Here is a 25399-nt window from a genome sequence, read left to right on the forward strand (position 1 = left end):
CAGTTGCCGGTTATCGGCAGCACTTTCCTCACACTGTCACAGCGTGAGGAAAGTACTGGGGATAACCAGCAAATGTCACAGAGCAAGTTGTTTACCTAGAGTTCAGCTTTAACCTTGAAATGTCTTTTTGCATCCTTGACTCACACACATACTCCAGTGCCACACACTGAGACCAGTGCCTTTCAAGTACAGTTGCAAGAAAAAGTATGTGAACCCCTTGGGATTACGTGGAGTTTTGCATGAATTGGGCATAAAATGTGCTCTGAACATCATCTAAGTCACAACAATAGAAGAACACAGTCTGCTGAACATAATACTACACAAACATTAGATGTTGCCATGGTTTAATTGCACATAACATGTAAACATTCACAGTACAGGGAGGAAAAAGTATGTGAACCTTTGGACTTAATAACTGGTTGACCCTCCTTTGGCAGCAATAACCTCAACCAAACGTTTCCTGTAGTTGCAGATCAGACCTGCACAACGATCTGGAGTCATTTTGGACCACTCCTCTTCACAAAACTGTTTCAGTGTAGCAATATTCTTTGGATGTCTGGTGTGAATCACTCTCTTAAGGTCATGCCACAGCATTTCAATCGGGTTGAGGTCAGGACTCTGACTGGGCCACTCCAGAAGGTGTATTCTGTGCTGTTGCAGCCAATGTTTTGTTGAGTTACTTGTATGCTTTGGGTCATTGTCCTGTTGCATCACCCATCCTCTGCGGAGCTTCAGTTGGCGGACAGATGGTCGTACGTTTTCCTGCAAAATGTCTTGATAAACTCTGGAATTTATTTTCCCATCAATGACAACAATCCTTCCAGGCCCTGAGGCAGCAAAGCAGCCCCAAACCATGATGCTCCCTCCGCCATGTTTTACAGTGGGGATGAGGTTTTGATGTTGGTGTGCTGTGCCTTTTTTTCTCCACACATAGTGTTGTGTGTTCTTCCCAAACAACTCAATGTTGGTTTCATCTGTCCACAGTATATTTTGCCAGTAGTGCTGTGGAACATCCAGGTGCTCTTTTGCAAACTTCAAACGTGCTGCAATATTCTTTTTGGACAGCAATGGCTTCCTCCGTGGTGTCCTCCCATGTACTCCATTCTTGTTTAATGTTTTCCTTATTGTAGATGTGTCAACAAAAATGTTAGCATGTGCCAGAGATTTCTGTAGGTCTTTAGATGACACTCTGGGATTCTTCTTTACCTCATGCAGCATTCTGCGCTGTGCTCTTGCAGTCATTTTTACAGGACGACCACGCCTAGGGAGAGTAGCAACAGTGCTAAACTTTCTCCATTTGTAGACAGTCTGTCTTACCGTGGACACATGAACATCAAGGCTTTTGGAGATACTTTTGTAACCCTTTCCAACTTCATGCAAGTCAACAATTCTTGATCATAGGTCTTCTGAGAGCTCTTTTCTGCGAGGCATGGTTCACATCAGACAGTGCTTCTTGAAACCAGTAAACCCAAAACAGGTGTGTGTTTTTTTAAGGGCAGGACAGCTGTCAGCAACACATCCAATATCATCACACTGATTGGAGTCAAGGTTGGCTCACTCCTGGCTCCAATTAGCTCTGGGAGAAGTCATTAAGCTAGGGCCTCACATACTTTTTCCTCCCTGCACTGTGAATGTTTACAAGTTATGTGCAATTAAACCATGGCAACATCTAATGTTTGTGTAGTATTATGTTCAGTAGACTGTGTTCTTCTATTGTTGTGACTTAGATGACGTTCAGAGCACATTTTATGCCCAATTCATGCAAAACTCCACATAATCCCAAGGGGTTCACATACTTTTTCTTGCAACTGTATGTGATGAGCACTTATCCCTTCACTAACAGAGTCTTTGTATATTCCATCTTTTGGTAGACTTGGCTCCTGCAGAAGTTTTCATGGTTTCCTGTGTCATGTCAGTGTAAGTACAGTGTGTTTTTAAAAATGCTTAGGTTGTGAAAAGTGTTTAGGGTGGATCAAGTATTATGTCATTGATAGAAGGGTAAAAATGTTGTCTATAATTTGGGTGTCAAGCTTCAGGGTCATTCTACATGGGCCACGTCTAATCTGTTAAGCAGGGGATCCATAAACAGATGCTGCTGAATCGGAGCAGGACAGGATGGATGTCACTTTTGTGACATCTGTGATCATTCAGTGTTTTTCTGCATTTTGACCTCTCTGGCCCTGCATTCAATCCATGGGTGGCCGGGTGAAAACGGAGTTCAGGCTACCTCTGATCTGTCTCGTTTAGGTCCAGGAAAAAATGTAAAAGGATTCCTTTCCTCTTTTATGCTCCATGCACACAGGACATGAACGATGGAAACTGACTGCTGGAAAACGTAGGTTAAAAAAACATCAGTTTAGCTGTGTTTGCATACCGCATTTATGAGCGTTTGCGTTTAGAAGTGTTTTTTAAAGATAACCTCAGGAGACCTTCCAAAATGCCCAGAATGCGCTGAAAAACAGTAAAAAATTAACGATTTCAGACATTTTGAGAGCAATAGAGCAGAGGCAGAGAGAGCAGTATTTGTTGAGATTAGCTGTGGTGTTTTGTGGTGTTTTTTGGTGTTTGGATGTGTTCCAGCTCATTTCTGTGCAGAAATTATTGCAGCAGTGTCTAACATATTTTCTTTCATGCGAAACCTCAAAGTATGGTGTACCAGGTCCATTTGAGTACTGGGAAACCGCTTTGCATGCATTTTTCATGATGAAAAAAGGCTCTGGACAGCATCTGGAAATGGAAGAGTTAAAAAAAGTTTTCCAAATGCTTATAAACGCGGTTAGCCGCGTTTACAAGTGTTTGGCGTTTCAAATGCTGATAAAATCTACTCCTGAACGCAAGTTTGGTGCGTTAAAATGACAGGCAGACCTTATCAGAAACCCCCCTTAACCCTATTTACATATCCACTGTAGCAGGCTATAGATGAGAATTTTTTGCAGTGCTGAGATGACATCACTGGAATGCATTTTCTGATCCATTCAGTAAGAAAAGTCTGAGGCTCCTTTCACACAAACTGGATACAATTTTACTCCGTGGAGGATCTGTCTTCCATATGGTGGGTCCATGTTCAGTCACCTTATGCAGAGCGGATACTGACACAGCCTGCTGTCCTGTATGTGTAGTCTGATTTAACCGCCTCCCACCCGCCATATAGTAAAATGACGGATGCAAGGCGGTTCTCTCATTCTGGGAGGACGTCATATGACGTCCTCCCATTCTAACCGCGCATGTGCGGCTCCGGGAGTGTGCGGCGATCGGCGGTGTGCTGTGTCCCTCGGACACAGCGGATCACCGATCAACGGAAAGAGCCGAAGATGTCGGCTTGGTAATGTGATCAGCTGTGTCCAATCACAGCTGGTTACATGTAAACGGAAACGCCGGTTATCTGCATTTCTCTCCTCACGAGCTGTCACGCTGACAGCTCGAGAGGAGAGCCAGTAATCAGCATTCCTCGGAGAGGACATGTACACAGATCATCAGAGCACTGATGATCAGTGTGCCCTGATGATCTGTGTAGCCCCAGCAGCGCCACCTGTCAGTGTCCATCAGTGCTCATCCATGCCACATTTCATTGCCACATCAATGCCACCTATCAGTGTGCATCACTGCCGCCTATTAGTGTCCATCAGCGCTGCCTATCAGTGCCAGTCAGTGCCATATATGAGTGCTGCCTTTCAGTGCCCAACAGTGATGCCTGTCAATTACCATCAATACCACCTACTAGTGCCTCCTCATCAGTGCCCATCAGTGCCACCTATAAGTGTCCATCAGTGCAGCTTATTAGTGCCCATCAATGCAGCCTCATTAGCACACATCAGTGAAGGAGAAAAATCACTTATTTACAAAATTTTATAACAAAAACTAAGAAAAAAACTTTTTTTAAAAAATTTTCAGTGGTTTTTGGTTTGTTAAAGAAAAAATAAAAAACCCAGAGGTGATTAAATACCACCAAAATAAAACTCTATCTGTCACAAAAAAGTGCTAAAAATTTCATATGGGTACAGTGTTGCATGACTGTGCAATTGTCATTCAATAGCACCTGACTGACATTAGGTTTGGGGACTACCCATAGAGGAGAATGGAGGGTCCGGTTGGGTCTGCATGAAAAACGGACAAGCGGACCCGATTGGACGACTCATGCAAAAGGGGCCTTAATCTTAAATCAGAAGTACATTCCGGCACGGTATACTTGCACGCTTACCTAGAATAGCACCCTCCTGGGTACAGCCACTGACTGATTCAGGCTCTGTCCATGCCATCTTCTCCACCACTAATCCTGGTGATGTAACTTCCCCAGTATTCGGCTTTATTCTCTGCCCCTGACAAATAGTTGGAGTGGGCATGGAGTGTACACTGGACTGCCTATTATTGTACAATGTACGCAGAAAATAAAAATATTCTTGGGGAAAGTTTTTTTGGGGCAGGTTTTGCATGCAAAAACCACCACCTAGCACTTTTTTTAAGCTAACGCTTTAAACTCCATTCAAATCTGACATGAATGGGCCCCAGTAGGTTGAATAACCTTCACCCAATTCTTGTTTGTTACAGACTCCATGATATTTCTCTGCATTCATATATAATGCTTTCCTCTCCCACAAGGGTTTAATGACTGTGTTGCGCTCTTCCAGCTGGATTCCTCAGTCTTTTATTACAAATTACAGGTAATCCATCTGGGAACCATGACACGATCGTTTGGTTCTGCAGGGACTGTGGCAGTAGGGTGGAGCTGTGAATTTACATGGACATAGTTATTATTGGAGCTGATTGATGTAAGAAGCCAATTTGCCATTTAACTTGCCAGCAGCCATACAGAGCTGAAGGACAAAATTTGGGTTGAGTTGGCCTGCAAATGTTTGCTTCATTTACTGGTGGGAGTGATTAAACTGAAACTCTATTGTCATAGAGAATTGATGCAAGTGCAGCAACATTAGATTAGGCAACATTCTCTAATATGCCTAATATGTAAACTGTTGGTGCGGCAGTAACTTAATGTTTGACTTGATTTTCTAATATATTTGTTAATGTAGCTGATGAATAAAGCAGGCCATACGCCAGTAGAATTTAATTTGAAAATCTTCGTTTTAAGAACATTCGTTTGATTTTCTGTTAATGGGGTTAAATTGACGTTGAATTTTGACTGCAGTGATGAGAAAATTCAAAGGTGATGGATGGAACGTTCTTCTTGTGCTTTTTTTTTTTTTTGTAATTCTTTCTTTATTTTTTGTGAGCAATATATCATAAAAAGGGCAAGCAAAGACCATTGTGACACATACAAGTGGTGAAACGTTTTTCTTGGGAAAATTCCAACAGTGTATGTGGTTTTCTTTTGGGAAAGTCCATTCATTCCAAAATAAAATGTTTAAAAAAAATAAAATTTCAAACAACTCTTTTCATATCATCAAATGTACTGAGAATTTGTGTACAAATGTTTATTCGAAAATTTATTAATGTGCAGCCAGCTTAAACGCAGATTTTTTTTCAAATAGTAAACATAACATACTTACCTTCTCTGTGAAGGGGTTTTGTACAGAGCAGCCCCGATCCTCTTCTCAGGTCCCCCGCTGTTGCTCCCTTATTCACATCTGGATGGGCCCCACCCCCCACTCTTTCCACATTGGCTCACTAAAAATATTCTTCCCAAATATATTAACATATATTTGAAATGCTACAATTTTAGCAATATTATTTATATATATATATATATATATATATAAAATCATGTTGAAATGTGTTTTTATTACAACATATATGAAAATATTTTTAAAAATACATTTCAAATATACTGTATGTCTTTAAAAATACAAATTTACATTTTTGGAACGCATTTACAAGTATATGTAAAAATATATGTTAAAATGACTTTTTAAAGAAAAAAAATCTGAAGAATATATTTTAAAAAGATCACTATATTAGGGTGACTAGTGATGTCAGTCAGTGTACCTCCCAGCCTGTGTCTGTTAGCGCCATATTGCCCAGTACACTATCACAGTCACACTATAGGTTGCCGATCACTGCCATTATTAGAATAGTGGCTGCTTAAATTGCTGTATATATACCATAGTTGTAGAAGATACAACTTAAAAATTAATATATACTTTTTGGGTTTTTTTTACTTAAGATATGCAGCAGAATACATTTTGGCCTCAGTTGATGAATTAATTTGATTTTGTTGGATGTGTTTCTAACAATGTAGAAGATAATGTTTTTTTCCTTTTTATAATCTTTGGCCTTTTTTTGTTTTATATAATAAAAAAAATAAAATAAAAAAAAAACAGTGGTGATCAAATCACACAAGAGAAAGCTCTGTCTGTACCCAAATGAAATGTATATAATTTTTCACACAATGTTGCATTACCTGCAATTTGCAGTTAAAGTAGCAAAGTGCTGAATAGCAAAAAAAAAAAATGCCCTGGTCATGAAGGGGGATAAAACCTTCTGGAGGTCAAGTGTTTAAAGTGACACTAAACCATATACACAACTCAAAACAAAGGAACACTTTTTTTAATCATACTATAGCATCAAATCTACTAAACTCCTGGGATATTGATCTGGTCAGTTGAGTAGCGGAGGTGGAGGCCACTGACATTTTTTATCCCCACTCGTCTTTTTTGACTGTTTTGCATTTGTCTAGAGTCAATGTCACTACTGGTAGCATGAGGAAATACCTAGACCCTACAGAGGTTGCACAGGCAGTCCAACTCCTCAAGGATGGCACATCAATACGTGCCATTGCCAAAAGGTTTGCTGTGTCTTTCAGCACAGTCTCAAGAGCATGGAGGAGATTCCAAGAGACAGGTAGTTACTCTAGACAGCTGGACAGGGCCGTAGAAGGTCCTTAACCCATCAACAGGACCGGTCCTCTGGCAGGCCCTGTGCTCACTGCCTGGCACCATAGAGCTCGATTAGCATTTCCCATTGAACTCCAGAACTAGCGCCCTGTGCTTTTCACAGATGAGAGCAGGTTCACCTTGAGAACATGTGACAGACGTGAAAGGGTCTGGAGAAGCCGTGGAGAATGTTATGTTGCCTGTAACATCATTCAGCATGACCATTTTGGTGGTGGGTCTGTGATGGTCTGGGGAGGTATATCCATGGAGGGACGCACAGACCTCTACAGGCTAGACCAGCAATGGGCAAACTACGACCCGCGGGCCGTATACGGCCCGAAGGACCTTTTAATCCGGCCCGCGGAGCTAGGCTCCCGCTAGGCTCCTCTCACAGTCCGCCCTGAAGACCGGTGTAGCATGAAAATCTGTCTCCTATGAGGATCTGTCCCCCTCGACGTATCTGCGCATGTGCCGGAGATCGCCGATCGGCTGCTAATGCCTGAAACTGGCACATGCGCAGATATGTCGAGGGGGACAGATCCTCATAGGAGACAGATTTTCATGCTACACCGGAACGGTGCGGGAACACGGCGAGAGGAACGCGCGGAGCAAAGGTAAGTGAATTGACACAGGGGGGACTTGGGGACTTAATATGGGGAATGAATTACTATAGGGGGGATGAATTACTATAGGGGGGATGAATTACTATATGGGGGATGAATTACTATAGGGGGGATGAATTACTATGCTTACTATGGGGAATATTACTATACTTACTATGGATGACACATACACATCATTCATCTACTCTTGGTCCGGCCCCCGGGTCCAATATATGAACCCATTGCGGCCCTCAAGTCAAAAAGTTTGCCCACCCCTGGGCTAGACAATGGCACCCTGATTGAAATTAGGTATGGGGATGAAATCCTTGGACGCAACACTGGTGCAGTGGGGCCTGGGTTTCTCCTGGTGCACAACAATGCCCGGCCTCATGTGACAAGAGTATGCAGGCAGTTCCTGGAGGATGAAGGAATTGATACCATTGAATGGCCCCCATGCTAGCCTGACCTAAATCCAATAGAACACCTCTGGGATGTCATGTTTCGGTCCATCCGACGCCACCAGGTTGCACCTCAGACTGTCCAGGAGCTCAGTGATGCCCTGGTCCAGATCTGGGAGGAAAATACCCCAGGACACCATCCGTTGTCTCATTAGGAGTATGCCCCGATGTTGTCAGGCATGCATACAAGCACGTGGGGGCCATACAATTTACAGAATACCATTTTGAGTTTCTGCAATGAAATTTCAGCAAAATGGACTAGCCTGCTGCATCATTTTTTCACTTTGATTTTGAGGTGCCTGAATTCAGTCCTCTAGGTTGATATTTTTCATTTCCATCAAACAATGGGGACATCCTTATGTTCCTAACACATTACCCAGTCCATATCAGTATAGATATCCAGCATGATATGTTTCCCCATTGAGATCTGATGTGTTTTCAAAGTGTTTCTTTAGTTTTTTTGAGCAGTGTATAATACATACAAATCTGCTACTTGATGGCTGTGTAATCTATTTTTCATTTCTTCCTATGTTTTTCTGCCTCCTTGTATCATCCTCCATGAGCTCCTGAACCTCTCCCTTTCCCTCACACTTTCATTCGTTTGGAATTAGCAGTACGGTTGTAGCAATCATGCACAGCTCTATGCACACCACAAATCTCATAGTCCCTAGTCCATTGTGAGCAAGATAGGGTGGCTGTGTTCCTACTAACAGAGAGAACACGGAGAACGAACATAGCCACCCTCCATCAGGACGTCAAATCACACCACCAAAAAACACCCCCAAAAACTAATTTGGAGAAGGCTGAGAACAATAGAAGGTATTTTTATGGTATAGGAATGTATACTTCAATAGATTTTTATTTTTTTTTAAAAACAGAGTTTAGTGCCACTTTCTGCGGAGCATGGCAGTCAATTCTTGGTCTTGTGGAAATGGGGCATAGTTTACACCCATGATATTTGGTGTGGTTTATTTGCCACTGATTAAATAGTTCCTAAAAGTGTTTTATTGTTTTGGTGAGTAAACATATAATAAAACAATCACACTTTTCATTTTCGTTGTATATAGCAGCCTGAGGTAGACTATTAACTACCTTACAAGCTGTTGCTTCACTGGAAAAATCTGGTACGTTAATTAAAAATGACAAAAGATACATTACCTGGAGCTGCAGCAGACAATAGCCACGTTAACGTTTAAACATGTTCTGTTCATTCCTTTTACTAAGGGTAAACAACAAGCATACAGAGCTTTTATGTCTGGCATGTGCGGGATTTCTGATCATTTTTGGCAGCCACAATCAGTTCATGCATTTTACAAATCATAAAGCCTTCATTTGTCTGACTGTAATAGTAGTGCGCTGTACACTCCAGCTGACAGTTGAGTCCAGTAACCCTGTGCAGATTTCCTCCATGAACCCAGAATAGATCAGAAGTTCATACTCTGCTGTTTGAGGACAAAATTATTAGTTTGTGAACACGATTTAAGTTATTTGACATGTTCTAAATTTAAATCCCTAGCTTGACTGTCCTATGCACCCACGTAAAATAGTAAATTGTGGGGGGAAAAAGATGCATGGTAACCACCTGCCCTCCAGGAGGATTTACTCCCCTTCCTGACCAAGCCATTTTTTGCGATACAGCGCTGCGTTACTATAGCTGACAATTGCACGGTCATGCAGCGCTGCACCCAAAAAAAATGTATGCTGCCTGCTTCCGGATTTAAGGCGCACGCATGCAGATTGCCCACTGCACTATCACAGTCCTGTTATTAGTCACTTATCACCGCAATTTGTAGTAATATAGTTACAAAAAAGAAAATACAGTATATACACCATAGAGCTTTCTTTTGGTGGTATTTGATCGGCTATGCGGTTTTAATTTTTTTGCGCTATAAACAAAAAAAAAAACGACAATTTTGTAAAACAAATATATATTTTTTACTGCTACTAAACATGTCTACTAAAAAAATTTAAAAAATCAAAATTGCATCATAAATGTAGGCCAAAATGTATTCTGCTATGCGTCTTTGCTAAAAAAAAATTCCCGATAGTTGTATATTACCGGTAATTGGTTTATGTGAATGTAATAGTGTCTAAAAATGGCAGTATATATACTGGAGTTTTTTTTTTTTTTTTTTTTAATAGTGGTAATGATGGAGATCAGCAACTTCTAGCAGGACTGCATCAGGCGTTCTGATGCTTTGTGGCAACTAACAGCCACTGACATCCCCAGTGACACTAATACAGTGATCAGTGCTAATAAAAAGCACTGAGACTGTACTGACCCTGGGCAGCAAGGGGTTAACATCTGGGGCAATCAAAGGGTTAACTGCGTGCCGTGTGTGCTTTACATTGTGTGCGGTTTTACTAGGGAGACATGCTGCTCTGTATCTCTGCCATGCAGAGAGATACAAAGCAGCATGTACATGCTGACAGAAGAGAGACCTGTGTTGTTTACACACAGGTCTCTCCCCTGTCAGCTTTGCCGACAATCACCAAGTGCCGGCCATTTTTTGTGATACAGCACTGCATTGCTTTAACTGACAATTGCGTGGTCATGCAACGCTGTACCCAAATTTACATCATTTTTTTCCTCCAAAAGAGCTTTCTTTTGGTCGTATTTGATCGCCTGCGCCTTTACGCTATAAACAGAAAAAAATCCTGAACGCAAGTTTGGTGTGTTTTAAAAAAAACAACTGTAAACTCAACTGCCTGTAAATGACCTAGTGTACATGGACACATAGGAAAACATTAGGGAGAGTTCAGGGGCTGCTGAAAAAAATGCAGAAAAGCTCCTGAATGTCAGCTTATTAACTGCAGTGTACATGGAGCCTTACACTGTAAGGAAGCTGACAGGGGAGAGATCTGTATTTTTTACATACAGGTCTCTCCCTCATCGGTAATACTCAGAAATCGCTGGGTGCCGGTGGGGACTCGGTGATTGACAGCCAAGCCCACAAATGGCAGTGCACGCACGCACCCCCTACCCGGAATGGCAAAATCACGTGTATATATACCCTGCAGCTCGGGAGCAGTTAAAGTGCTATTAAAACCAAAAATGTATTCTGTTGCAGCTTACCAGTCATTTGATGTGGTTGCTGGATCAGTTTTTTTTTTCTTAGGCTTTCTCCCTCTGTTTTCACTTAGTGATTTGGCCTGTAACATCTTTTATATTAGTGAGACACCACTTTGGAGGAACGAGCACAGCAGACGGCAGCATTGTCAGTCTGGGGGGATGGGAGTGTATAATGTATTAGCAGATTTGAATACAAATAAAAAATTGAAGCCAAACTCCACCTAAACCATTATAATCAGTTACAGCAAACCTTTTTTTTTTTCCTTTTGGGATAAAGATCCTGCATAAGTAAATAAAAGCTGATCATTTTAATGTATTTATTACAGGTACTTGTATAGCGCTGTCAATTTATGCAGCGCTTTATGCAGATGTACTGTACATTCACATCAGTCCTGCCCTTAAGAAGCTTACAGTCTAAGGTCCCTAACTCACATTCATACATACACATATTGGGGCGAATTTACTCTGGAGCCAATTCACCTACTAGTCTTTAGAGTGTGGGAGGAAACCTGAGTACCTAGAGGAAACCCTCACAGGCACAGGGAGAGCATACTACCTCCAGGCAGGTAGTATCATGGTTGGGATTTGAACCAGCGACTCTAATATTGCCAGGTGGAAGTGCTAACCACTTAGCCACTGTGCTCACCACTGCCAGTGGTAAATAAATGGTCTCATCCATGTAAGCTGATATATTTTGCTGGACCTTGATTTTCTGAAACATAGCAGATTTGCTGGCTGAATCACCAGTTGAAAATAGAGAACTAATGCAGCCATCACATCTAAGAATTGGTAAGCTGCAATATCATAAATCTTTGCTTTTGATTTTAATACTGCTTTAAAGTATAACTAAAGAATAATCTTTTTTTTTTTTTTTGGTTATTGATAGAGTGGATGTCTGTCAGGTTTTTAGTGGTGTCTATGTACCCTTTAGGGAGATTCACCCTCTCTATTTGTCCAGTTTACTGTTATCACCAAAACTGAAAGTGAAAGAAAATCACAAATTTTCCATACCAGGAATAGAGGAAACAACTTCCAGTGGGGACAATAATTCTGGTGACTTAGGTGACGACCAGGGATTCCCCCACTTTGGAGGAATTTCCTCTCGCTTTTTTGGCAATGGGACAGGGAGTGAGGAGAAATCTCATTAGTGGGACACATATTGCAAAATAAAGAATGATGGGTTATAACCTTTCTATGCAAAAAAAAAAACAAAACAAAAAACTTTTGCCTTTAGTTCTACTTTAACCACTTGTGGACTGCCGCAGTGTACTGCAGATGGGCAGCCTGTGCTGGAAAGCGGCGCTGCCTGCTTCTGGATTTAAGGCGCACGCATGCAGATTGCCCACTGCACTATCACAGTCCTGTTATTAGTCACTTATCACCGCAATTTGTAGTAATATAGTTACAAAAAAAAAAATCCAGTATATACACCATAGTTTGTAAACGTTCTAACTTTCACGCAAACCAATTAATATGTACTTTATTGTTTTGGTTTTTTTTAATCAAAGACATGTAGCAGAATATGTTTTGCCCAAAATTTATGAAGAAATATGTTTTTTTTTAATACATATTTTGATTGGGTATGTTTTATAGCAGAAAGTAAACAAATATAGTTTTTTTTTTCAGAATTTGTTTTTTTTTTTGTTTTTTTAGTGGTGCACCGAAATTTAAAATTCTGGTGCCAATACCGAAAATTCAGAATGCATGTGGACAAACACCAAACCAAAACTGAATTGTCTGTGTGTATGGGGGGGGGGGGGGGGCTCCAATTTTTTTTGTATTTTTTTTCTACTTTCATGTGTATCATTTTTTTTTCTTCTGTAACTTATGATTTTATTGCTATTACATAGGGGACCAATAGTCCCCTATGTGATTGCATATGAGTGACAGGCCATCTTTGTAGGAGGGTGCAGGTGGGGGGGGGGCAGTGTGTGCAAGGAGGGGGCAGGAGAGGAGCAGTGTATACAGTGAGGGAGAGGCTCCCTCACTGGCTGTCACTATATGTCAGTGCCAGTTTTTAAATGCAATTGCTGGCTTTTTTTTTTCTTCACTATAGCTCAGATAATGAGCTGTCACTTTTCCCAGAGCTAAAGGAAACTTTATTTCTTTTCAAGGAAACTAAAAAGAAACTTTGTTTCTTTTGGCTCCAGGGAAAGTGACAGCTCATTCTCTGAGCTATAGTGAAGAAAAAAAAGCCAGCAATTGCATTTATAAACAATGCTCTTTTTTAAATGTAATTACCGGCTTTTTTTTTCCTTCATTACCCAGTGCCCTTGCCCCTTAGTTTCCTTTAGCTCCGGGGAAAGTGACAGCTCATTCCCTGCGCTATAATGAAGAGAAAAAAAAAGCCGGTAATTATATTGAAAAACTGTCACTGACACATAGCGACAGCCAGTCACTGTATACATTGCTCCTCTCCTTCCTTTCTCCACTGCCCCCCCCCCCCCTTCCTCACATCTTCAGTACATACAGTCCCCTGTATCGGCTACATTTTTTCCGATTTTCATTTTGCCGATAGGGCTGTTTTCAGCCGATATGTTTTGGTGCATCCCTACTTTTTTTAGCTTATATAAAAAAAAATAAAAACTGAGTGGTTATCAATTACCACCATAAGAAAACTCTATTTGTGTGAAGAAAAGTATATGAATTTTTAGTTTTGGATCCAGCATTTCATGATCGTACAGTTACCAGTTAAAGTAGCACAGTTCCATATACCAATAAATGGTCACGAAGTGGATAAAATATTTCGGAGTTTAACCACTTGCCATCTGCCCTATAGCTGAAGTACTGCTACAGGGTGGCACGGCTGCGTAAAATCACGTGTATATTTACATGATTTGCATTTCTGGGTAGGAGCCGTGTGCCGCCCTAGTCACGCTGCTGTTGGTGGCTGGGGATGTCGATCACTGGATACCGGCCGGCAATTCCTGAGCGGCACTCAGTGATTGTCGGGAGAGACCTGTGTGTAAGAAAAAAAAAAAAAAAAAATACAGATCTCTCCCCTGTCAGCTTCCTTACAGTGTAAGGCTCCATCTACACTGCAGCTAATAAGCTGACGTTTAGGAGCTTTTCTGCATTTTTTTCAGCAGCCCCTGAACTCTCCCTAATGTTTTCCTATGTGTTCATGTACACTGTCATTTACAGGCAGTTGAGTTTACAGTTATTTTTTTTAACACACCAAACTTACGTTCAGGTTTTTTTTGTTTATAGCGCAAAGGCGAAGGCGATCAAATACCACCAAAAGAAAGCTCTATTTGAGGGAAAAGAAATGACGTATATTTAATTTGGGTACAGCGTTGCATAACCACGCAATTGTCAGTTAAATCAACACAGCTCTGCATCACAAAAATGGCCGGCAGTCGGTGATTGTCGGCAAAGCTAACAGGGGAGAGACCTGTGAGTAAACAACACAGGTCTCTCTCAGAGCAGCATGTCTCCCTAGTAAAACCGCACACAATGTAAAGCACACACGGCACGCAGTTAACCCTTTGATCGCCCCAGATGTTAACCCCTTCCTGCCCAGTGTCAGTACAGTGTCAGTCCCTCTGTAAGTCATGGCTGTAACTGTCAGTTTTGTAATGTTGCAATGTCTCATGGGAAATGTAGTTCCACAACAGCTAGAGAGCCGCAGGTTGCCTACCCCTGTAGGCGATCGGAAATGGAAAGTGTCCTCCCTCCCTCCCTGTAGTCTTTTGGGACACGTGACAGGCCCCAGAAGACTACAGGACCATTCATGAAGCGCAGCGCAGCGCTACTCTCGCATGCACAGTGGGTACCTGGCTGTAAAGCTGCACAGCCGGGTGCCCACACTGAGGATTCTGGCCTCCTGGAATACCGGATGGCCTGTGAATTGGGCTGCAGGGGACACACCGCGGGATCGAGGGACAGGTAAGTGGCTGTTTTTTTAAAAGTCAGTAGCTACAATTTTTGTAGCTGCTGACTTTTATTTTTTGGCAGGGTGAGTGGAACTCCGCTTTAAATTATGTTCGCCAACCTTTAATTTTGTCCTCAAACAGCAGAGTATGAACTTCTGATCTATTCTGGGTTCATGGAGGAAATATACACAGGGTTACTGAACTCATCTGCCAGCTGGAGTGTACAGCGCACTACTATTACAGTCAGACAAATGAAGGCTTTTTTTCTACTGTTTATATTTTATAGGAAAAAGTAAAAAAATATATATATATTGTAAATTATATATATATAAATTGTCAGATTTTTTTGTTTATAGCACAAAAAATAAAAAACATAGAGGTTATAAAATACCACCATGTTTTTGTGTGTTTTTTTTTTTTCTTTTTTCTTTTTTTTTTTTTTTAATGGAATTGCATAGAGTGCCCCAAATCTCCTTTTCTTGGGTCCCCCACCAGCGCTCCTGGCTCCTCCTCTCTAGCTGGTGCCCCCATAAGGAGCTGCTTTCTATGGGGCACTCGTGTGGGCTTGCTCTCAAGTGTTGCTGTCTGCATCTGTAGACTCAGACAGTGGGACTTGGCCCTGCCTCAGCTCCCTTGTCACTGGGAAGGAAGAGCTACAGATGGGCACAGTCCCGGATCGAGGAAAGGCTTAGGTAAGTAAAAGGTGTGGGGATGGTGGTGGGGGGATACGGATGCTTAAACATTTTTTACCTTAATGCAGGGTTTGTTGGATGGCTACAGTGGATTACCTATATATGATGGTTTCTGTGGTGGAGCACATCACCTTTTTATGTACGCAGTTTGCATGCCGCCCGCTAATTCCTTAGGGATGTGCTTGTCTCTGTCAGCCCTCTGTATGACCCTTTTGTGTGACATCCCGCCCTTCCACATCTCCCGGGACAGATATCCTGTAGCTGTCCTTATGTACCCAGCAACTGTGGTTTACTACCTTCCACTTCTATTGTGGTTGGGTTGTTCATCAATTAAATACTAGTTCTTCTGATGAAGTGACTGAAAATTCACGTAACACACTGAGAAACCTGCTAATATGAAAAGGCCAGTTATGTAGTTCAGGCATCTGCATTTATTTGCTACTCTTCATTCTCTTGATAAATTATTTACGATGGGAATATCTAATCACGGAAATGTGTTCATTCCAAGCTTTTTATTGTATTAACATATTTGTATGATACTTTTTTTTTTTACTTTTTATATCATTGCTTGGTGTTTCTTGGTAAAGTCCCTTAGGCAGTATCTGTATTGTATTTGCTGATGTGAACAGGGCCTCATTGATTACAAAGCTGCATAAATTGTATATCTGCCTAGAGTTCCAATTCTAAGTACAACTAAAGGCTATTTTTTTTAAAATAACAACCATGTCATACTTACCTGCCCTGAGCCGCCTCCTCTCAGGTCCCCTACAGGCGCTCCTGGCCTGTCCCCCCTGCTGAGTGCCTCCCCGAGCAAACCACTTGCTCTGGGGGCACTTGTGTGTGCTCGCTTCCAAGATGGCCCTATAAGACACACACAGTGCTTCTCAGCCCTGCTCCCTCCTCATTGGCTGAGATTGATGGTTCCTGCTGCTGTGTCTCTGCCAATGTGGAGAGAGAGACCTGGAAGAGCCGCTGCTCCCATTCACATCGCTTGATCAAGATTGGGCTGAGCTGGGCAGCACAGTGGCTAAATGGTTAGCACTTCCGCCTGGTAGTACTAGGGTCGTTGGTTCAAATCCCAGCCACGGCACCACCTGCCTGGAGTTTGCATGTTCTCCCTGTACCTGCGTGGGTTTCCTCCGGTTACTCCGGTTTCCTCCCACTTTCCAAAGACATATGCTGGTAGGTTAATTGGATCCTGTCTAAATTGGCCCTAATATGTGTATGAATGTAAGTTAGGGACCTTAGATTGTACACCCCTTGAGGGTTAGGGACTGATGTGAATGTACAATATATATATGTGTAAAGTGCTGTGTAAATTGACAGCGCTATATAAGTACCTGAAATTAATAAATAAGTATTAGGGGGGCTGTTGAAGGGAGCAGCACACAGACGGTTTTTGACCTTCATGCGTAGAATGCATGAAGATAAAAAAAATAAAAAACCCTTCCGCCTTTACAACTACTTTAAGCCAACTGTAATAATGTGATTTCCATCTCCTTTTGACTCCTGTTATCTATATGACCGTTTTTAAATCTCTTTTATCCTTTTAATTTTCACACTTTCTTTATGAATCCTGGCAACACTGGAAAGTCTGCAAACATTGCTAAAATATATTTTATCTGGTGTTCATCCAAAAATCTGGATTTTCTTTTTTTTCTCACATTTGGAGCTCATTCTTTCAGCGGCTTGTGAGATTATGTGTGTAAACACTGGAGCTCTGAGTCATTGTCCTGTACATTATCTAAATGAAAAGGATTATATTCTGCTCCATCTCCCTTTTACAAGGATTACAATAGACCACCTATCTACAAGCTCTCCATTTCTGCTGCTGTGTGAAGGTTACCTGCTTGGCATCTGCTTTTGCACATTTTGTAGATGTGTCAGTATTCACATGCGATTATATGCAGCCGTTGGTGAATGATTTGTCCTGACTTGCTTCACTTGATTTATGTAAACAAAAAAAAAAAAAGAAAGTAATTTGGACCCCCAGCTTGATAGCCCTTTTAGGCCCCATGTACACTGTGTCCCTGAGCGCATGTTGCCCTAAATGCTCGTACAGTGCATCATCCAGCCACAGCAGCTGTCAGACTCTGATAGAATTTGACAGGCTGTCAGCAGTAGGGCTGGACAGTATACTAAAATGCTTTGTGTTGTCAGCCCACAATATAGCTCAAACACTGAGTACATTTCTCACACAGATCAACACATCTTTGTCTGTGTTGTCTACTTGCATGGTTTTTAAAATGTATTTTCACCCAAGAACAAAAAGGTAATACATTGCAGCTTACTACTCCTTAGCTATGGTGGCTGTGGAAGGACTAACAGAATGGCTCATAATACTATAGACAGACTACATCATATGTTCCATTTTAATTGTTTGTGTCCACCTGGACTGAAAGAATCTTGGATGCATGGTTAAAAAATGTGGTCTCCAGATCTACAAGCTACAATCTCAGTCTTGATCTCCACTGTTTCATGTTGTCATATCTGACAACCTCTCTCAGACAACAAACCTTCATGTTGCTCTAGCATAAATCTTCTCTCGAGGAGTTATTGCAGTGATCATAGAAAAGGAAAGGTTCCATGGTTTCTACTCAAACGTATTCACAGTTCCGAAAACAAGACATGGGCGTTCACACTTTAATGGATTTTAAAGTGTGTACTGTTTTTATTCAAATACTAAACTTTCACATGGAATCCACCATGTCACTCTTTGCTACCCTCCAACCAAGAGATTTTCGGGCATCTGTGAACATCAAGGATAACAGTATGTTCCCATCTTTACAGCCCATAAACTCTACTTTGTTTTGTTGTGGGCACACACTACCAATTTGAAGTCCTTCTCTTTAGTCTGTCCACTGCACCTTGAGTATTCACCAAGGTGCTTACTTTGTTGCTTTCTCAATTATACTCATAGGGCATTTGCATCCTGGAATATTTGGATGACCTCCTACTGGATGAACAGGCTACTCAGATATTGCCAGTCAATGTCCAGTAGACTGTTCAGACTCTCAAAAGGTTTGGTTGGATCCTGGAACCAATTCAATTCTTGGAGTATTTTGGTCTTCATTTAGATATTTAATCCAGAGTTCTTTCTTCCTGAAGACAAACTCCTGACTCTAGGATCTCTTGTTCAGACTTCACAGTCTAAGAACCATCCAGTTCTCCTCCACATTGGCTTGAGAGTTCTGGCCCTCATTTGAGGCAGTCCTGTTTGCCCAGTTCCATTCCTAATCATAACAACTCAATATTCTTGCTGCATGGGGCAAGAAGGTGCAGTCTCTGGAGTCACAGATTTGCCTGACACCATGTTGTCTCTAGCCTAGTGACTTTTGAATCGAACCCTGGAGTCAGGGAAACCCTTTCTTCCCCTGGTCTGCAAGATTATCATGATGGATGCCAGCCTGACATCCTGGACACCCTCTTGGTACAAGGGGCTTGGTCACTGGAGGAATCTTGTTTCCCAGTCAACATACTTTAGCTACAAGCAAATCATTTATCCTTTTAACCTGTTGGTTCCAAGGCCATCTGATCCCGGTTCAATCAAACAATGCCACGGCATACATCAATCCTCAGGAAGGAAATAGAAGTCTTGTGGCTTAAAGAGAAGCTAACCTGTACTTGTGGTTGTTTGCATTTTAGGCATGAATAATTGGTGGGCTCTTTCTCTCAATCCCCAGAAAATGAGTGCACTGAATATCTCCCTGTTCCCCCTATAGTGTCGCACCTCCAGACATATTTTCCTTATAATTGGGTGACTTCTTCCCTGGATTACCTAGGGGTCCAGTTGGCCCCTTCCTGCTCTACCCTTTTTGCAACCAACTACTACCCACTTTTGAAAACTATCACCACCCTCATGCAATCTTGGCAGTTCCCTTCCTTATCGTGGATTGAATGCAGTCAAAATGACCATTTTAACTAAAGTCTTATATTACTTTAGAACCCTTCTGGTCCGAGTCTCCTTCTACCTGCGCCTTATGCAGAGGAGAATCCTCTCCTTCACTTGGGCCTACAAGCACCCCAGAGTCTCATGCTTCACTCTATACACCCACAGATTGCATGTAGGGTTAGGGGTTCCTAATATCTCTAAATATTACATGGCTGAGCAAATTTTCCAGCTCACCCTACTTCATGCCACAACAGACATCCCTGTCTGGGTTCTCCTGGAGCTACCTAACTGTGCTTCGATCCCTATGACTGTTCTTCTCTGGCTCCCTCATAGGCTCCGCCCTTCACCACTTAGTCCCCTACGCTCCACAGCTTGCGGCTTTGAAAATCGGTCCATTACTCAGGCAGCCTTATTTCCCCCTTCCTGCCCCTTCTTCCTCTATTTAATAATCCTCTTTTCCCTTCAGGTTTAGAACAGCCAAGGGCAGTCTCATGGTGGTTATCCCATGGCTTTACGCAGGTCCGCAATGTCCTCAACTCAATCACATTCCCTTCTTGGTCCTCTGTGCAGGAGGCCCATGAAGTTCCACCTGCGGAATTTTTTCAATACTTAAAATTCCGCTATTGGGTGACTTCCCTGAGACGCAATTCCACATTCCTTTTTCAATCTATGGCTTTTGAACATATCTGTCACCACTCCCTGGGCACTTTAGGCTCTATCTCTTTGATCTACTCATCCCTGAATGCTATAGACCCTCCCTCTTCCGTACCTTATACGTTAAGTGGGGATCGGGATCTAGAGACTTCTATTGACCCTGAGGATTGGAGCAAGGCCTGGTCGTCCATAGATTAATGCTCTTTCAACACGAATATGATGGAAGCAGCTTAAAAGGTCCTCCTGAGGTGGTATTGGGTTCTGGCCCACATTACAGATTTAAACCTTTCTTGACAAGCCTGGATTTGCACAGGAGCAGTGGGGGAACTGCATGCGATTTGGACAGGAATCGCACCACATTCATGTTCTAATCACATGCTATTCTTTGCAGTGCGTTTGTGCCCATTAATTTTGTATGGATGCAAATTGCACCACAAAGTATAGGTTTCGGGTATCGGGAGCATTTTCACTAGTTCTCGTTAAAAAACTCAGTATCGTCATCCCTACTGATGGGGCTTATAACCCTCCCTTACTCTATCCAAAATGAAAAAAAAAAATGTTTGCCCATAGTTCAACTTTAAGGCTCAGGGCCTTAAAGGTGGTTTCTTCCTTTTCATCTTAACCAGGACATTATACTTACATCTCTGTGTATTGCTACAATACATCCCAAAGAGGTTTCCACTTTGTTGCTTCAATATGGTTCGAGCTGTTTGAATTTACCTCTGGGCTACATCTTCCTTTAGACTGATTGACTTTCCTTTCCTCATTCTGGAATGTCCCCATAAGGGACAACCTGTCTTATTCTGCCATTTTTAGGTGGCTCAGGCAGCTTATTGTTGAAGCCCACCTTTTCCTATCAAGGCACACTCCACTAGATGAGTGAGTGCCTCTCGGGATTTTCAGGCTTCTCTTTAACAGATTTTGATGGCTGCCACCTGGTCGTCTATTACACTTTATATAAGTTTAACCAGGCAGATGTGCAGACCTCATCTGACGCCAGGGTTGTACATTGAATTCTCCAGGCAGCTGTTCACCTTGTTGGTGTGGGGGCTTTTAGTGCTTTGTTTGCTGCATTGCCCACCCGTCTGTTGTACTGCTTTTGGACTTCCCAAACATCTCAGAATTCTTTCTGACTCTGTGTCCCTTAATGATGATTACATTTATAACTAAAGACAAATCGTTTTTTAGTTTTGGATAAAATACAGAGGGATTAGACACCCTGCCAGGTTTTATTGCTGTCTGTGCCCCCGTTAAGGAGATTAACCCTCTCTATTTGTCCTGTTTACCATTATCATTGAAAGTAAAACAAAATCCCAAATTGTGGGTTGTCCCCAGAAAAGTAAGAGGGGAAGTATTTTCCAATGGGGACACTGGGGGTCCCCAAGGATTTCCCTTAATCTGCAGGGGTTTCTACTCACTTCCTATTTTGACTATGGGACGGGAAGTGAAGGGAAATCTTCACAATGGGACACAGACTGCAAAAAAAAAAAAAAATCTTGACAGGTTATAACTCTCCCTTGCTCTATCCAAAATGAAAAAAAAATGTTTTGTCTATAGTTCTACTTTAAGACAATAGAATATTTGACTTACCATAAAATCCTTTACTTGAATTTCAATAAAGACACAGATCCCACCGCTCCGTCTTTAGGCAGCAGTAAACCCATACATCTCAGAATCCCTTCCCACCCTGTGTACCTTAATGTCCCTCCAAGAAAAATATTTTACGGTAAGTAAAATCTAGTTTACAGCCATCTGAAATCTGTATGTAAAGTCAGGACCATGCTATATCATGGACTGCATTTGTGATCATTGGGTGGTCTTCTGTATTCATCATCTGTCTAAATGTACCCTTTTAAGTGACGTTGTAGTGCCTTATTGCTTTTTCAGAGCTTTTGAATTAAAGAAAATGATTCATTAGTGATGTGGACATTATATGTTCCCTTTTTATTGTCTTGCAGGTACAGGAATGTATTACTCATGACATACGAAAGGGAAAGCTTTCTTTCCCGCACTCCGTCTGTTGTATGTAGGTCTTGCCAGGTAAGTGACAGATTTTGTGAAGTTTAAGTTTTTCAATGTACAATTTAAAAAAATTACTACTGTATTGTTTGTGATATTAGGATAGTTACTTATAAACGTGTATGTACAGTATCTCACAGAAGTGAGTACACCCCTTACATTTTTGTAAATATTTTATTCTATCTTTTCATGTGAAAACACTGAAGAGATGACACTTTGCTACAATGTAAAGTAGTGAGTGTACAGCTTGTATAACAGTGTAAATTTGCTGTCCCCTCAAAATAACTAAATAATAATAAATGTGAGGGGTGTACTCACTTCTGAGATATACTGTAGTTGCATTATGTGCGGCATACAGATTTTCTTTAAAGCCCACTTTTGGCTTGGGACTTGCCCAACCCCTCATTTTAGACGCTTTCACAGCCTTTAAAAGATGCATATACAGTACATCCCTTTTTCCAGGTGTTTTTAATTTTGTCTGGTGATATCATGGGCCCTCTTCCCTCTCTTCTTCAGCATGGCAGGTTCCTCAATGCTGAAGATAGTGATGCCATAATTACATAATGTGTTCATGAGGATTGAGTTAACATCCTTTTGAATTAATGCATGATGCCATTAATTGACCTGGATTGTGATGAGGTTTTGGGATTGTCCATTTCCAGTGACTTGAATGGCAGATTGCATCTGGTGTTGAAAGATGTGGGTTCACTGGTCTTTGGGTAAGGCTGCAGCATGGTGGCTGCTTTGTCTACTTTCTTTACCTGATATATGGTCTGTGTGTGCTTCCTATGCTAGCTTCTCATCAGACATTTTGTTACCTATACAAGAAGATAGGCAAGATTACAAAAGATCCTGATAGGTAATGGACATGCTCCATCACAGGACCTGGAGAGGGGAAAAACTGACTCTACTGGGATTTTTACAATCTTAAAATGAACTGTGTTTCTATTTTTAATGATCTCTCAGACACAGATGGGAAAATTAACAAAGAGTGGCACAGGCATAAAGCTTGTGCTACTCTTCCCAACTGATAAAATAGAGCAGATTCTGCTCCTTAGTTCCTAATGGGGCACAAGCCCTTTTTGTTAGAAACATTGTGCTCTGTGTTCTGTGCCAAGAGGGAGCACGTACAGGTCGACAGGTCCAATCTGACGGGGATCTTCTATATTGAAAACTGTTACTATCCATTTGGTAATTTAGTCATAGAACCTGCATCGGTTTATATTTCACTCGGTGCGGTTAGACCTGAAACCAGTCTATCTGCTTAGTTAATGTGGTGCATGGCACTCGCTCCAGTTTCCTACGTTGTCACAATGGTTCAAGAAGCTTTATTCCACCCAGAGTTTGTATTACGTAAAATATTTTATGTTCAACTGCAGAATGCTTTCATTTTGAAATGAAAGATATGTTGACAGGTGTATTTTAAAGAGCACAGTCTTATGTCTGTGGATAGTTTCAGGGCTTGTTTCTCTTGTACCATATCAATAAGGTATGGAAGTACTCCTGGATTGGTTTAGATGTGTACTGTCTTTGTGCTGTGTTTGTTTTCTTCCATCACTGTTCGTTCATACAACAGCGTTGGGTAAACAGAGCCTGTAACTGTAGATTTGGAGAATACACGATAACAGCAGTGCCAGGCACGAATGTGCTCCAAGATCTGAAGTCTGCAGAGTAGTCATAACTACTGGTGTGTGCAAGTGTGTATATATACAGTATATATACAATACATATCCATAAATAATCCAGGATGTAATAGGTGTAACACTGCCAGCCAGCTAAATGACAGTGATACAGAATAGGACAGACACATTTCTTTGCTAATTTAGCTTCGCCTGCAGTCATTATCTTCAGCCGTTCTGACTGTGCATTACTCTTTCTTTCTGCTTTGGCATCTTTTTATGTTCAATCTGCCAGGCTAGGCTACAAAATATCCTACATATAGAATTTCCTGCTATACTGTCTATGGTACAGGTGCCCCCTCTTTTTTCTACTTTTGTAACTTAGTATGTTTGGTCTACCAGGCTGGACGGCATTTTAAATATACACCAATCAGCGATAGCTTTTTGACCACTGACAGATTAAGTGAATAACATTAGTTTTCTTGTTACAATGGCATCTGAAAGTGGGTGGGATATATTGGGCAGAAAGTAGAAATGTTCCTGAAGTCAATATGTTGAAAGCAGAATAAATGGATGTTGCAGTTTGTTGTGCATGTGTCTGCGTAGCCGCAGACTGGTCAGGGAGCTCATGTAACCCTTGTCCACAGCCAAAATAGCCTACAATGGGCAGTTGAGCATTAGCACTGGGCCACGAAGCAATGGAAAAAGGTGGTCTGGTGGAAATCATGTTTTCTTTTACATCATGTGGATGGCCGTATATGTGTGTGTGTGCCCCTTGCATGGGAAGAGATGGCACAAGAATTCAGTATGGGTAGAAGGCAAGCCAGTGGAGGCAGTGTGATGCCTCGTTTTTGGAAATCTTGGTTCCTGTAATTCATGTTGATGTCACTTAACATGTACCACCCACCTAAACATGACCAAATACACCCCTTTGGAAGCTGGACTAGAATTTTTCAAGCAGCACAAGATTTGCGCTCCATCTCATTTTTGCCAGTCCTTAAGATCTTGAGCATTTTTCCTGAGGACCTTATACTACCGTTGTTAATGCTGATATGCATATTCTCCTTGCCTGTAAACTTATAACCCAAAAGTGCTTGTCCCTTGTCCTCCCACATTTGCTAAATAGCAAAGCACTGTCAATGGCATCTTGGAGAGGGAGAAACTGAAGTACCAGCACAGGGGATGCCCAAAAAATTTCAGAAAGTATTGCTCTCTTGGTTTGCATCTACCTCATCGGACTCCACCCTTGTCCCCTCACGACCTGCACAGCACATTGAGGCTACTTCCAACTTGTTGGTTTCCATTTGCCTCTTCTCTTCTCCTCTGGGAATTGTCTTGTGATATCATCTGGATTTGATAGACATGCTGAACATAATTTCAGGGACAGTCTCGATTTTGCCATAACAGTTTCTGCAATTAGGGTGCATTAAACTGCATATACTCGTACTTATCGTTTGCGAGATCAAGTAAGTTGTTTGCTGCTATTCCAACTGTGTTGCATTATTGCTGCACTTTTTGCTTTGATTTATATTTGTTTTCTGCTTTGTTACATTGTAAGTATTACAAAATCTTTATTAAAAAATAGACCTCTTCACGGAAACAATATGCCCTAATGGCATTGGCCTCTTTCAGCAGGATACTGGGAATTGTCACACTGCATAAATTGTTCAAGAAAGGTTTGAAGAACACAA

At 41.6% G+C, this 25399-nt stretch overlaps 1 protein-coding gene across 2 annotated transcripts in view; it reads left to right on the forward strand.

The window, feature by feature from the left end:
* OSBPL8 (oxysterol binding protein like 8) overlaps window positions 1–25399 on the forward strand; it is a 385291-nt gene that overhangs the window by 14468 nt on the left and 345424 nt on the right. For both annotated transcript variants that reach the window (XM_089674075.1, XM_089674076.1), the window contains exon 2: window positions 22029–22110. The gene's annotated coding sequence lies outside the window, so the exon portion shown is untranslated. The remainder of the gene's footprint in view (window positions 1–22028; window positions 22111–25399) is intronic.

The sequence above is a fragment of the Staurois parvus genome, unplaced genomic scaffold (genome assembly GCF_062004578.1).
Source record: "Staurois parvus isolate SC_StPar_1 unplaced genomic scaffold, SC_StPar_1.0 ptg000147l, whole genome shotgun sequence".
Classification (NCBI taxonomy): domain Eukaryota; kingdom Metazoa; phylum Chordata; class Amphibia; order Anura; family Ranidae; genus Staurois; species Staurois parvus.